Source organism: Lytechinus pictus, chromosome 10 (assembly GCF_037042905.1).
Source record: "Lytechinus pictus isolate F3 Inbred chromosome 10, Lp3.0, whole genome shotgun sequence".
NCBI lineage: Eukaryota > Metazoa > Echinodermata > Echinoidea > Temnopleuroida > Toxopneustidae > Lytechinus > Lytechinus pictus.
Window position 1 is genome coordinate 33,195,236 of NC_087254.1, and position 14,573 is coordinate 33,209,808.

The 14,573-nt window shown below is 35.8% G+C and overlaps 1 long non-coding RNA gene across 1 annotated transcript; it reads left to right on the forward strand.

Annotated features, from left to right (window-relative positions):
- Positions 1 to 9,927: 9,927 nt before the first annotated feature.
- Positions 9,928 to 13,498, forward strand: LOC135155593 (uncharacterized). The gene is made up of 4 exons (XR_010294712.1): positions 9,928 to 9,986; positions 11,181 to 11,297; positions 11,962 to 12,016; positions 12,665 to 13,498. It is a non-coding gene; the product is annotated as an uncharacterized LOC135155593 (long non-coding RNA).
- Positions 13,499 to 14,573: the final 1,075 nt, after the last annotated feature.

The following is a 14,573-nucleotide window of genomic DNA, read 5'->3' on the forward strand; positions in this document are numbered from 1 at the left end:
ACCTATTAGTCTGTATAGACTCTGTACATACGGCCGCATGCATGGAGGCTCTTAATTTGCAAAGCTGTTTGAAGCCGTAGGCCAAATCAAAGTTATGAATGTTTTTATGATGACTGTAATGTGCGGAATGAGCTATACCCGCAATTTTCTCCGTTGAGACGAAATTTCCAATAACAGGTTTTTAGAGAAAATGAACTTTGCATTCAAATACTGGTATAAAGAACAATGAATCTTATCTATATTCAATCATTATTTCAATTTCAGAAGAAAGTGGTAAAATTTCTTGTTCATTGCGTTTTGCACAGAAAATAAACTTCCGAAAGAGGAAATATTGACATAAAAGGTCCTTATTCTATCCAAACCTAAATGTGTGCGGTATACATGGTATTTACATTGTAATATTATTGGCGCATCTTAATTTACAAAAAAGGGGGAAATCGAACCAGCCACCTTTCCCCCTTTCCTTTTATATCCCCCTTTTTCTCTCTCTCTCTCTCTTCTTTTATCTCCCTCCCTCCCCTTCTATCTCTCTTCTTTTATCTCCCGCTTTCTCTATTTCTTTCATTAAAAAAATCTTTATTGAGAATGGGGCATAATCAAATTCTTATATACATTATATTCACCTCCAGGATATTTTTATTGTTATCCCATCTATCTCATCCCTATTTCATCACTCGCTCTCGATTTGCTTTATTTTACACTCCATTTGCAGGATATTCTCATTTTCCCTTTCCTCAATTCCATAAACACTGTTTCACTATTAACGATGAACAAACAAATCAATAACAAATTACTTTAACTAATTCCAAAAGCAGCCAAGACCTTCCCGCTTAGCCTCTTGTCGAGACACTGGCGGCTGCTTCCCGAGCGAAGCGAGGGATTTCCTATAATTCGCTATATCCCTTGCCAAGCCATGTTCGCTCGGAAATTAAAGCAGCCGACAGGGCCTCGACAAGAGGCTACTTCCCGCTTTGCTAGCGAGAAGAGCTGATACCGGAAGGGGGATTTTAGCGATTTTGCCGATAGTTCGACTAGTCCAGACTGTTAGATATTCAACCTTCCCCCTCAAGTGTATTCTTAATCCTTTGTATTATGTAATGCACAATAGTGCTCTGGAGTGAATAGTGAGTAGTTAGGCTCAGTGGTTAGGCTCCATCGCACTTAATTGTAATTAACATACTCAGCATTTTTGAACTGGGTGGGTTGCCTGTTTTAGCAGGAGTACCTCACTATCTGCACAGCTTTCACACAGGCAGGACCTATTGGTCCTTGGGTCCATCTGGGTGATTGGAAATGGAGAGTTAGAGTTTTAAGCCAAACACTTGCGCTGCAATAAAACTATATTCCAGAGTCAAGATTCACTAAACCAACATGGAGGCCTGTTCCTGATTTCCTGCATTTAGTCATCCCCGTCAAACTGTAAGTTTAGTTGTTTTTTTGTCTCATTTATGTCTTGGATTTTTACTATTCATTGAGAATAACAAAAGGTCAAAGAAAACCTCTAAAATGTGAGATGTGAAAGATGCTAACTATATTTTTTCATTAAAAGATTATTATATGTCAACAAGAATTCCATCTGTTGAAATATTGAAAGGTCTTAAAATGATATTCTTAAAATATATAAGAAACTTTGCTTTTCCTAAGCATTAATGGATTATGGAAAGTGTTTCTCATGTCATGGAATTTCTTTGTATGAAATGTTAGATTTAAGAGAAATGATGATGCTTTCTTTTCAATGACCGAATTATGTCATTCTAGATTATACTTGAATACTTGAATTAAGCTAGGGAAATGATGTTTCCTTGAATATAGATAACCTATTATGTTATGGTTATTGTAGCTATATGTATTCCGTAGACTTTTTAAGTTTTGGAAATTGTTTAATTGTAGATGGGTTCTTCTTCATCTACCTGGGAGTTCACCCAGTGGTTCTTCAGAAGTAAAGAAGTCTGGCAGCTCATTTTCAGCCATTGACCAGACCAGTCAAGAGTAGGAGTAAAGGTTTATTAGAGGGCACCCACCAAGAAGGGACAGCACCCTCGCTGACAAGATCTGATGATGGTCGTTTATCATCGCTCGTTTTACTCATTCGTTACTCCTCATGAATTTTTAGCAGGAAGCAACAGTTGATTAAAGTGGGTTATTTTATTTATACCCTCCAGAGACTTAAAGCATTGTTTTGTAACCATATATATACTATTGTGTAACTTCCTTCGAGTTGAATATATTTTTGTTATTATTGTTTATCTTCTGTTTATTCTGGTCCACCAAAACCAGAAGATTGAATTTAAATGTTGGAAGTTGAAGCCGGAAAACGAGTAATAAAACTAAACATATTTTATTTGTTGAACTAAATAATAATTGTCTTCCATGGTCATTTATTTAGTTTTACAGTAGTGAGTTGAGAGAGTCACCATTCGACACAAGTTATGTCCATTTGAATTTATTCAGGTGTGACACAGACGTACACTAACTGACTAAATTACACGCACCCGATCCTGCTCGATAATTCGACGGAATAGATAAAGCCATATTTAGTATGCATTTCCACTCCATAGGCGGATCCAGGGGGCGAGGGGCCCGCCCCCCCCCCTATTTGCGGAGCAAAAAAAAAAGAAAAAAGGGGGAAAGAAAAAAAAAGAAAAAGAAGGGAAAAGAGAGGAGAAAAAAGAAGGGGGAAACATAAGAGGAGGAAGGCGAGTTAATAAAATAAGATGAGGGGAAGACTTGGAAAATAATTTTTAAAATCTTTCATGCAACTGTACAGTTCGCGCTCGCATTGCCTTTTAGGTTTTGTTTTTTTTTTGCTCAATATGGAGCTTAAATATCAAATTTTGTTGTCAATATACAAAACATTTAAGCTCTGATATTCGAACGTTCATTATTTTGTTTCATTTCCAGATTGATTTTTAAAAAGTGTTCTGTAAGAATTTATGTTTTATCTTCTGAATATTAACATTTGATTTGTCAGGTACCCATTATTTTCCTGTATTCCACAAAGTTTTCAAATATCCCTATTCAGGTCAAATTGTCAAAACGTAATAGCTAGCGCTGCACGCTCGCATTTTGATTGGTGATTTGATATGTATATCTAAATATTGATTCTATAACAAACGACTGAAATCCCCATTTCATGACAGTTTATCAAAAATTTCGGCTCGCGATTTGCGCTCGCATTGATTGTTGAATAAGTATTAACTCCATTGGCGGCGGAAGCCAAAAAATTTAGGGGGGGACGACCAAAAAATTTTGACAAGCCAAAAAAAAAAAAAGGCTATATATCAACAAAAAGTTTAGGGGGGACCTGTCCCCGCCGTCCCCCCGCTTCTGCCGCCTGTGATTAACTCATGTATCTTATTTTATAATTACAAAAGTGCTTTCAGGCCATAATAGATTAACAGATTTCGCTCTCTCATTAGGCTTATTAAATTAATAAATAAGATATTAATTTAACAAAGAAAATTGCCTCTTTTTAAGAATGGAATCTCGACAAGTTTCATCTCCCGCTAAGGAAGAGAAATAGGAAGATAGTCATCATTTTCATATGATGACATAATGTTCTTAGAATGTCCCTGTCCTATGTCAAAACTCAAAGTAAGAATGATGAAACATATCAGATCCTTTTTTTAACTGTGATTCATATCCACCTCATAATTTTCCTACAAAGTGCTTGAAATACAGAGCTTAAATTCACCCTTTTTTCAGATTGGAATATTAAATATTTAAAGCTCGAGCTTCGCGCTCGCTTAATTGATATTTATGATGAAAAAAAAGGTATTTAGAATGCCCAGATTCTAGGTCGGAATCTGAAATACGCGCACGCATGTTTATTCAGATACGCAGCTTGTTCTCTATTTGAATCATTATAAGCCTATATATCCAGTTTCAGATCAGAATATCAATATTTTTCTGCTCACCCTTTGCGCTCGCATTATTAATGTAGGAAGATACCAAGTTATACCCAATTTTTTTCATGATTTACAAAACGTGAAGAGAGTGTCCCGTTTTTAGGTTTGAAATCTCATCTTTTTCCGCTCGCGCTTCGCGCTCGCATCAATTGTTTGGTTATATACTTATACCGTTCATGATTATAAAAAAGTGCATAGAACGTTAATTTTTAGGCCGGAACGTAAAAATATTTTCAGCTCGCGCTCGCATTATTTAATCATTGAAATATGTATCGTCTTAATGGCTAACTGCAAATCGTCCTTAACAGGTCCATTTTCGACAAGGCCAGAACGCATTATAAAAATTTCTGCTCGCGCTTCGCGCTCGCAGTAATTATCTAGTTACATACGCATCTTCTTCAGGTTTACAAACATTGCCCAGAATGTACGTTTAACTGAATTTTCAGGACAAAATACATGAAATTTCAAAATTGTTTAGCTCGCACTTCGCGCTCACACTATTTAATTTAATAGGGCTTATGAAATGATTACACATTTATGTTATAAGAATAAAGAGAACTCAAAATACAAAGTCTGCTAGCATGAAACCAAACTTTAAGAATGAATGGTTTGTGTTGATGAACTTCAGATATAAACGACCAAAGTATACGACACACTGCGCGCATTCAGTTTGACGTAATAATTCCCTAATACAATAAGTGACATGCGCGCAATATGTGAAAATGTCGTAATAATGCACTCCTGCATGGTACATTCTTTTATCCTTTTTTTTTTTTTTTTTTTTTTTTTGGGGGGGGGGGGGGCAGCTGCAAGCGTCCCCTCAGTACAGATAGAGGTGCATGTAGCTAACCCCATAGGCAGTATAAGGGGGACGATTCACCAGCATTCATCTTCCGACAAACTGCTGTCCAACAAATTAAGTGAATTATGAATTAATCTTCAAACGATTCTGCTAAACTTTGATGTTGCACTTTTCAAGAATTTATTCAATATAATTGAGTAAAGAGAAAACATGTTTGTTATTACCTTCGCAACGTTTTTTAAATTATTACCCACGAAACATGTTTTCTCCAACTATTTTACCCAACCAATTTAGCCCTAATTTTTTTTTAAAACAATATTTACTTTCGAAATCATCCTTTCAAGAGTGATGTTTATAAATAGATACATTTTATTTGTATTATATTTTCTTTTGTTTATGTGCATTATTTTGTAATCCATATAAAAATAATTTCCATCATGGAAAATGAAAATAATATTCAATTCATATACAAATTCAAATTCAAGAACAATTTAATGAATTTGACACATATGCCTAGATCACACACACACACGCACAAGAAATAATATGATGCTAGTCTGTAAGACTGTATGGAAGAATCTCCAGAAGAAATTCAGAAAGTTGGTGCGTGACAGGTACGGGTAGCTTGCCAATCGACGAATTATAGTTAAAACCACAGAAATTGAATAAGATACGCATTTCATTCTTTCCATCTTCCATGTCAGTTAGTCTGCAAGCCCCTGTCTTAATGAGCAAGATTTATCCAAGTCCTCTCGTGGCTGAATTCATGTCCCTGCAAAATCTCGTGAATTGTGAGACTTTCTTTCTCAAAGAATTTAACCACTTTTTTTTCAGTAATGATTATTTTTGTACCATGGGAAAGAGTAAATGTTACTCTTCTATATTGATTATTTCTTTTGAATAAAATATTTTGATAAATAAGTGAATTTTTTACCTGAAAAGATGCATCAAACAGAATTTTCTTCCTCTGTTTCACTTGCAAATTGTGCAACATTTTGTTTTTTAGGCACAAACATTATTTATATCATCAGAAAGCCCAAACTCTATACTTTCTTACAATGTCACTGAGCCAGTCACTCTTGATATGTGGCATTTTTTAGATGGGTCAGCAGCCAGTTTTTTCCATCAAGATGCAAGACGAGATTTCTGAAATTTTCTGAGTAACATAAAATCCAGAGTTCTGATTGGCTGATTGGCTGAATAATGTTTTCAAAACAACAGGCGCAGGTAATTTGAAATGATTACCACATGGTGAGTGTGACCTTGCAGAGGCCCAGTGTGGGGAACTTTGGAATTTGCGTGGGTGTGTGGTCTCTATGACCAATCAGAGCGCAGTATTTTTGTTTTTGGGCTGCTAAATGTACTTGGCCTATGAAAAGCTGGCTGCTGACCCATCTAAAATACATCTTCTCATAAAACTTATATCATATTAAAGCTTAGATCTTCAGCTTTATCGTAGTTTAAAAATCATTTGTGCTCGAACAGAAATTATGTGTAAAAACAACAATTTTTGTTGCATGAAAAAAATTATTTTGTTTCATGTTTTAGATCAAAAGTTTCCCCTATATTACAACATTCTTTTAAAAATCCAAACACATGTCCTAAAAGAATGATTCTTCTTTTTTACAAAGATACCAAAAACATGAAATTTGGTCAATATTTAGAGCAGCAATGGCCGAATAAGAAGAGGTGTTTGGTCCGCACCAAGCTCATTAACAATGCAAAAACCCTCTCGCTAGTCATGAATATCACTTGGATAAAAAGAAGCTACTTTTTCAGGGCTTGCCGACTGACTGATAGTATAGTATAGTATAGTAATGGTTTATTGGTAATATATACATGCTTGGCAGCCAGTGGCTGAAATATACATGTTTACAAAATATGAGAACATACAAAGATATTTTACAAAGAGTACATAATAATTAAAAAAAAAAACAATCATTCAATACATAGTACATTAAATTACACAAAAATTTCCATTATGACGGATCTAATTAAGGAGTTCTAAGTGTAAGTGAAATTATAAATCGCATTCAATCAAATATTGCATAAAAAGACAGAAGAATGCAAAATGAAATCAAATGGTAAAACAAAAGAAAATCATATTCAGGAGGTCAGCAAAAAATCAAGTATTGGAAGATTCATTACTTATTAATGAGTAAACATAAATGTGTAACAATCTCATTAACGTTGCAAAGTATCAAATAAATAAAAAGAAACTAAAAAAGAAACTGATGTTTCATTTTGGTCTCATCGCAATATCTAGGGTACTGCATCTTATAAAATGTGTATGTGAATTTTTTTTATAATAACAAATGGAGGCTGTATTACAGGAGGGCAAGGGCGATCACCCCAAAAAAGAAAACGGGGAGGAATGAAAAAAGGGAAACAAAAGCAATAAATCGTTGAAAAGAGGCTGAAATATTATCGAATTTCGAAAAAGTGACTCCATGCTTAGGCCAGCTGTCTGACCTGATAAAACATTATTGACTTTGAACTACATCTTTTTCCTTTATTGAATAACAAGTCATTCTCGAAACATTATGAAACGAAAACGATCCATCATCAGAGAACAGAATAATTATGAGGTGTATATCATTGGGAAAATCTGACAAAGTGTTCTGCCATTGCACGTCGTAACCTTTTGTTCTAAATAAAAAACATTAAAATCGTGACAATTTGCATCGCATCCTCACCCCACCCCCCCCCCCCCCCTCCTCGACCTCCTTTCTAGGTGTGGCCAAACAGACTATATTATTTGGAGCTTGTAGGGGCAACTGGGGCAGCGGGGGGGGGGGGGCAATGGCCCTTACTGACAATTTCCATGTATAATTAGGGACAACATATTATGAATAATATAAGGCTGGATTCTCCTTGGTCGAAACCTGTACAGTTAGTGCACAAATCGGCAGAATGGGAGAATTTAGGGGTGTATTGAGAGAAAAGGAAGATATATAAAGAAGAAATTGAGAAAGAGTGGAAAGGGGATCGCAGAAAATGATAGGGGATGATGATTACGTAGAGGGGATCTATAAGGGTCGGGTAGAGACGGAAAAGGAGAAGGGCTGACCCAGAAAAGCATATTAAACAGACATCAAAGGATTGAAAATGATTCAGTTCAGAATTACTGAGAGGGGATAAAGAACTGAAATGAGACCAGGGGATTATCTTGATCCCCTTTGATGTACGTGAGTGTATATTCCATGGATCATGATTCATTTTACACACACAAAAAAGAAATTGGAATAATATACATTATAACGCATATCTTGTGATATAGGCTACCTTTCCACTATTAGCTCTTAATTTCTGGAGGAAGCATATCTCCATAATGATGTGGTTTGCCCCTCAGGATTTGTTTGATGTATTATACACCCCTCCCCTCAATTGTCTCCTGCTGAATGATAAATGTTCTGATAATTTCAGACCAAATATGTTATAAAAATGTATCTACTATAATTGGGGTGGGCTCAGTGGCGTAGCTAGGATTTTTTTCCTGGGGGGCACTGGGGGGTCCTTGTTTTTTCAGGGGGGGGGGGACATTTTTTTCTATGCGTGTCACACTGGCCAATCCGACTTTCGCCAATAAGGGGTGGGCCCGAAGTTATCTGCACCTATATATTTCCCCGATCGGTCACTTCTTAGCTTTTTTTTAAATTAAACAACAAAAATATGAAATAATCTCATAAACCCTATATAAAAAGTGCAAGCGCGACGTGTGAGCGAATTTTTCTTAAACTTTCATGTATTTTGTCCTGAAAATTTAAAATTCTGGGCAATGTTTGTGATCCTGAACAAGATGCGTATATAACTACATAATATACTGCAAACGCCAAGCACGAGCAGAAATTTTTAATAAATGTTCTGGCATGATCGAAAAGGGACCTGTTAAGGACTGTTTAATTATAGTTACACACGAAGAAGGTACATATTAAAATTATGGGAGCGCGAAGCGGAAGCTAAACATCTTTGACATTCCGACCTAAAAAAAAAGGTAATTCTAAGCACTTTTTGTAATGTGAAATGGGATAGGTATGTAACTAAACAATTTATGCGAGCGCGAAGTGCGAGCGGAAGAAAATTGAGATTTTAGACCTAAAAACGGGACACTCTATACAAATTGAGCAAGATATGAATCTCATCGAACAGGCAATCCGAGTGCGAAGCGCGAGCGAAAATTGTATATAGTAACATGAAAGATTTTGTGTTTTTTTTTTGCAAGTCTTCCCCTCACATTATTTTATTCACTCGTCTTCCTCCTCTTATTTTCATCTTCTTCTTTTTTCTGTCTTTCCACTTCTTTTTCTTTTCTTCTTTCTCACTTTTTATTTTTGCTCTGCCAATTTTTTTCAGCGGGGGCACGGGGGGGGGGGGGGCACACCAATTCTCAGGGGGGGGGGGGGCTCGTGCCCCCCAGGCCCCCCGTAGCTACGCCACTGGATGGGCTGGAAGAGGGGAAGGGGGGCTGGGGGTGCATGCACCCCCAATATTTTTGTGGGGGGGTGCGTGTGATATCATAAACAGCACGCCCTGGAATTATGTAAGTTGAGGCAAAAAGGAAAAACATTAATTATCTCCATTTGTCGTAAAACAGCGAGTACATTAATTCCGTCACATTTACTTGCCAGCTTTAATATTTTCTCTACAGAAATAGAACTCACAATGTAATCAAGAAATTAGGTAATTAGGACTATTGCGTGATAGACCAAGCTTTGAATTTGCCTTCAAAATTTATTTTGATTCTGACGTAGTGAGCCATAACTACAATACTTGCTGACATCCATTCAATTCCGAACTTGTGTCTGAGAGAATGAAAGAGCTACACAATAACTTTCCACTTATCAATAGACAAATAAAATCTTTCTGAAAATCAGTAAAGCTGTCTGAGACTTCTAAGAGATATATTGAAATATTCTGAAAGTTAATTTCACTTGTCTTAAACTTAAAGAACATATGTTTCAGTGGTTAAAAACAAAAGTACTATGGTAATACATTTTCACCGATATTGGCAGAATATGTTCAACTGTTTTTTTTTTATTAAAGATTTTATTGCTTCAAAATCAAATCACAATAAACATGAATATAGCAGCAATGTTTATTTCTTACGACTAAGAATCAAATGAGTGTGGTCAAAGGAATTACAACGAAGAAAAGTATACGGGTGGTCCTAAAACTGGATAAATTCTGTGATTTCGACACTCTTCTAGCATTGATATCAGCGGATGGGAAGATCACTGCAGATCATTTCTTCGACCTGACAACACCTGACATTAGAGGTAAGGGATTTTCCTATTTGACAAGGTCATCTGCTTTGACAAAAGTATTTGGCTTTTCTCTGTTAACTTTCATAAAATACCACAACTTTACTTTACTACATTATCTCTTGTAATCTAGGCCTATTCGGAGTTTATGAAATAATATGCGATCTTAAAAATGTGTATATCCAGTTTATTTACCCGCTAGGCATTGCTGCCGGACTATTGTTGAAGCTGTAAAACTTCTTTTGGTTTTCAATACGTTAGATCACTATTAGATTAGTTGCATTATATTTAAACTATTTTTTTTGTATTTGCCCTTTGAAGTCTAATGCTATTCTAAATAATGGTGATTCAAAACTCGATTATATCAGTTAACATGCTAGCTGGGGTAATTTTATACTCCTAATAAAATAATGTACATAGTGATTAAGTTCATAGTATTTTGTTGCGCCTCCGTCATAAAACGAGAGGATAGGGTCCTTTAAATTTTTGTTGATTATATGTTATGTAGGGATACTAATAATTTGTTACAAGATTTACTAACACTTATGTCAGATCGCGAAGCCTGGCTTACAAATTTTGATTCATTCTCGGATGCGTCCGATTTATAGTCTAGTGTAGTAGCCGAAGTATTTAAGGCAATAATTGCATCATACCCCTTCTTTCTAAATGAAATAAAATTAACGAAAATTATGGTGATTTTATCACTTATCACTCATGATCGGCTTCGTGTTTATTGATTTTTTGTATCTTATAACCTGGACTTCCCAAAGCCACAGATTGTAGGAAAAAGTCTGAGAATCAAATGCGAAGGATGATTTATGAATATGAGATGGCTATTTTTCAAAACTTTGATTTTGACACAACCGTCTGTTAGCAGATTAAACCATTGTCGTACATTGTTCGAAGGATGAAATGCAATGATCAATACATTTGTTTTGTTAATAGTGTAGTGCATTTGAGATTACGAAGAAAATATTAATGCAATCGGTAAATCACTGAATTCATCAAAAGTTGTACATCAGGAGTGTGTGTAGGGTCCAGTTCTATTTGTCATCTGTTTGACCGTTCATCACACATTCTGGAACCTTATTGACACTGATAAGCCTTATTGTGTACAACAGGTTTGAACTAAATCCCCTTCGATCATTACTATCATTAATTACTTGATGGTTATTTAATAAAATACCTTTGCTTATATCTTGTTATCAGAGAAAATAAACATGGCGTTAAAACTCGCAATTCTAGGTGTTCTCCTGGTTGCCCTTGCGATTGCAACTAGTGTTTCCTGCGAAGATACACAAATTAGTGAGGAAATCAATGCTTCTGGTGGGTATCTCATTTCTCATTGTGTATACAGTATTATGTTATAAGATGCTACATCGTGTCCCACAAAAATGTTTATGACACTCTTAACAAGTACACTGCAAAAACTTTGATGTTGATTTAACACTAGCCCGGAATCCAGTAGCTGTCCACACCAGAGAAGTGTTAAGCAACACCAGTTTCGTTTTGGTCTGACACCAGATAGGTGTTTATACAACACCAATTAGTATTAAAACAGCATCGGTTTGATTCCAAAGTGGTGTTGTTTCAATACTTCTCTGGTGTGGTCATATATAGATTCCGGGCTGGTGTTAAATCAACACCGGAGTTTCTGCAGTGTATAATGTAAAAATCATATTGTATGTACTTTTACAATTGTTAACAAGCATCTTATACAACTGGCTTTTCTTATGCGATATGGTCAGAGATATGAGCCTTCTTTCAGCACTCGTCAGAAAACCTTTCGATCCAACTTTCGTTATTACTTAGAATACGTCTTCATTTACTCTTTTTATATTAAGTTTCCTGTTTTTTCAGATTTTTGGAATATTCATTTCATATTATTGTTAACAATAACGATTTTTCTTGTTACACAATCTGCACAAAATGGGGAAAAAATGTTACCTCAAAGATACAGATTTTCAGTTTCCTTTTCTTCAATCTATAGAGTTAAAGAAGTGCGTACAGGATGTGAAAGACGAATATTATTGCAAACGGATTTTGTAAGTATCATTCATACCTTTTCTATTATGACATATCATATCGGATGGATTCATCACTAGATTGGGGCTGACCAGTCCATGCTAAAAGAAATCCCCAATCAGATACTTATTTTCACATTTTTGTACACGGTTTTGGAAAAGTTAGGGACTGAAACATCTAGCCCCCTCCACCCCCCCCCCGCCCCAGTCATGCCTCATGATAATTGGTTCAAAGGTACACGCAGATCCCTTTATCTATCTATTGTGTGATTTTACCCAACCGTCGAGCAGTTCGATAAACTTCAAAATCCGATAGCAAAAAATGAAAATGTCTTCTTATGGTATTTTTCGTTGTCATTAATTGTTTGCTCACTCATGCGTGAAATATGTATCATGATCACTTACATTAAGTTATAGAGCAGATAAGCTTTATAGTGATATGTCATTTTGTCAATCATAGAAAGATTAAGTCATAAAAAACACACAATTTATTTTTTCGATTCGTTTTATTTTCTGGGACTTGTATAAACTCCTCTCCAGAGAATTCACTAGTTTAAATTTTTGCGTTTGAGCATTATCAGGAGGAGGCATGTTTTCTGTGATTTGAATTTTATTTATGGATCATAAATATTGTAAATTTATTGTTCATGGTTGTATTAATCATTACAGACAACTCTATAAAAACTGGGTCTCGCAAAGTGAGTAGCAGAAAAGCAGGATGAAAAACTACAACCCACTCTTGTGTGCATCAAAATCTCAGCTACACTCCTTTCAACTCCTTTCAACGTATTCAGTTCTTATTATTCACTGATTTAAAGACGTATAATTTATGTCAATAAATTGCCTTATATGATCTTTGTGATATAAAGTATTGATGTGCACACGTCGGATGACCATGTAATTCATTCCATTATGTGGACCTTGTTTATATTTCAGTAGTCGGGGAGGAAGGGTGGGTCTCGTGCTTTCTTTTCGAGAAAAAAAAAGACATAGACAAGTCCTACCCCACTCTGAACAAGAAACTCAATTGATTTCAACCATTGGCCGCTAAAAGCAAGAAAACAAATTAAAATGAGATTGTAAACAGTGTAAATTCTAAACGAATTAACAGATTATCTCATATTACTGAGTACTCTTATTATGATATCTACCATTTTAAACAATTCTTCATCTTGCATTGTCTGACTTCCACTAAGCATGCTAAGCCTAGAATTAACCTGGCCATGCTGACACACAAATGCAGAGCTCATAATCGTTTTCGCATCTCCATGTCTCTTTCCCATTGTTTTGTATAAGACTCTACCATTCTAGTACGCCTTTCCCTCCTGATTAGTTTTAATAAATAGTTAAAGTTACAATTATATAGCGCTTAATACATTATGTTTCTAAGCGCTTTACATTGTACTAATTTTTACCCTTGGATTTTTATTTGGCTATGTGTGTTAAAAATGCAGAGCACCTATCATAACCTGATCTTGATTCTAATTAATAAATGATGCATACAAAACATCTCCTTTTTATTATTTTTTTCATCAATTTATGATATGAAAACTCCGCGAAAGTATGAAAGAAAATTAGTTTAAAAATCACCTGGCGAGCGGAATCGTAATACCTAAGAGACTTTCTTGTTTTAAGTTAGTTTTCTAGAAGAGAAGATATTAAGAGAGAGAGTGTGTGTGTGAGTGTTTGAGGGGTTGCAGTGGCGGCATCAAGAGTGGGGAGGGGATACAAGGAAGGCATTTGCCCCCAAATCAGGATCGTTGCCCCACACTTGCAGCCCCCCCCCCCCAATTTTGAAAACTGTTTTAAAAAATGTATCTAAACAAGCTGTAAAGTGTTCCATACCAGCAGTTTTCGATCTTTATATTTTTTTAAATTTCCCATCCAGTCACTGGTAGCTCCCAACAATATTTAGTCAGCAACATGAATCTCTTGATAGGGATAAATAAATGATCTGTTTAATAGGATAACATGGGGCTTAAAGATCCAGCGTTCAAGTCGATATGCACAAGTTATTCTTCTCATAATTCGAGTTCTCACTATTTGTTTTTAAAGCGAGATACATATTCATAATTACAAAAAAGTGCTTAATATCAACAATTTTTAGCTCGCGCTACGCGCTTGCATTAATTGTTTAGTTAAATAGAACATCAAGTTACACTCTCAGGATATTATGAATTTTCAGCTTGCATTATTTATTCGGTGAGATATCATCTTCACGAGTCATTGCAAACAGGCCCCTTTTTGAGTCAGTGGGACCTATATCAAAAGTTTTAGCTCGCGCTTCGTGGTCTATTTTGTGCACGGGCAAAAAGCTTCGGGTCCACTAATACCCCTCCCCCCCTTTGCCCCCCTAGAATAAAAATCCTGATGCCGCCACTGAGGGAATGGAGGTGTTATAATGAGATGACTAGAATTGATTGAAACGATGCTTAGAGGAAGATGGAGAGGGGGAGGGGGTATAGTGTGTGTTGGGGGGGGGTGATAGTTGGAGGTAATGATCGGAATAAGAGAAAGAAAGTGAGAGAGAAAGGGACGGGGTAGCGATATATAGTACAGGATCAAGTCCGTATAAGGA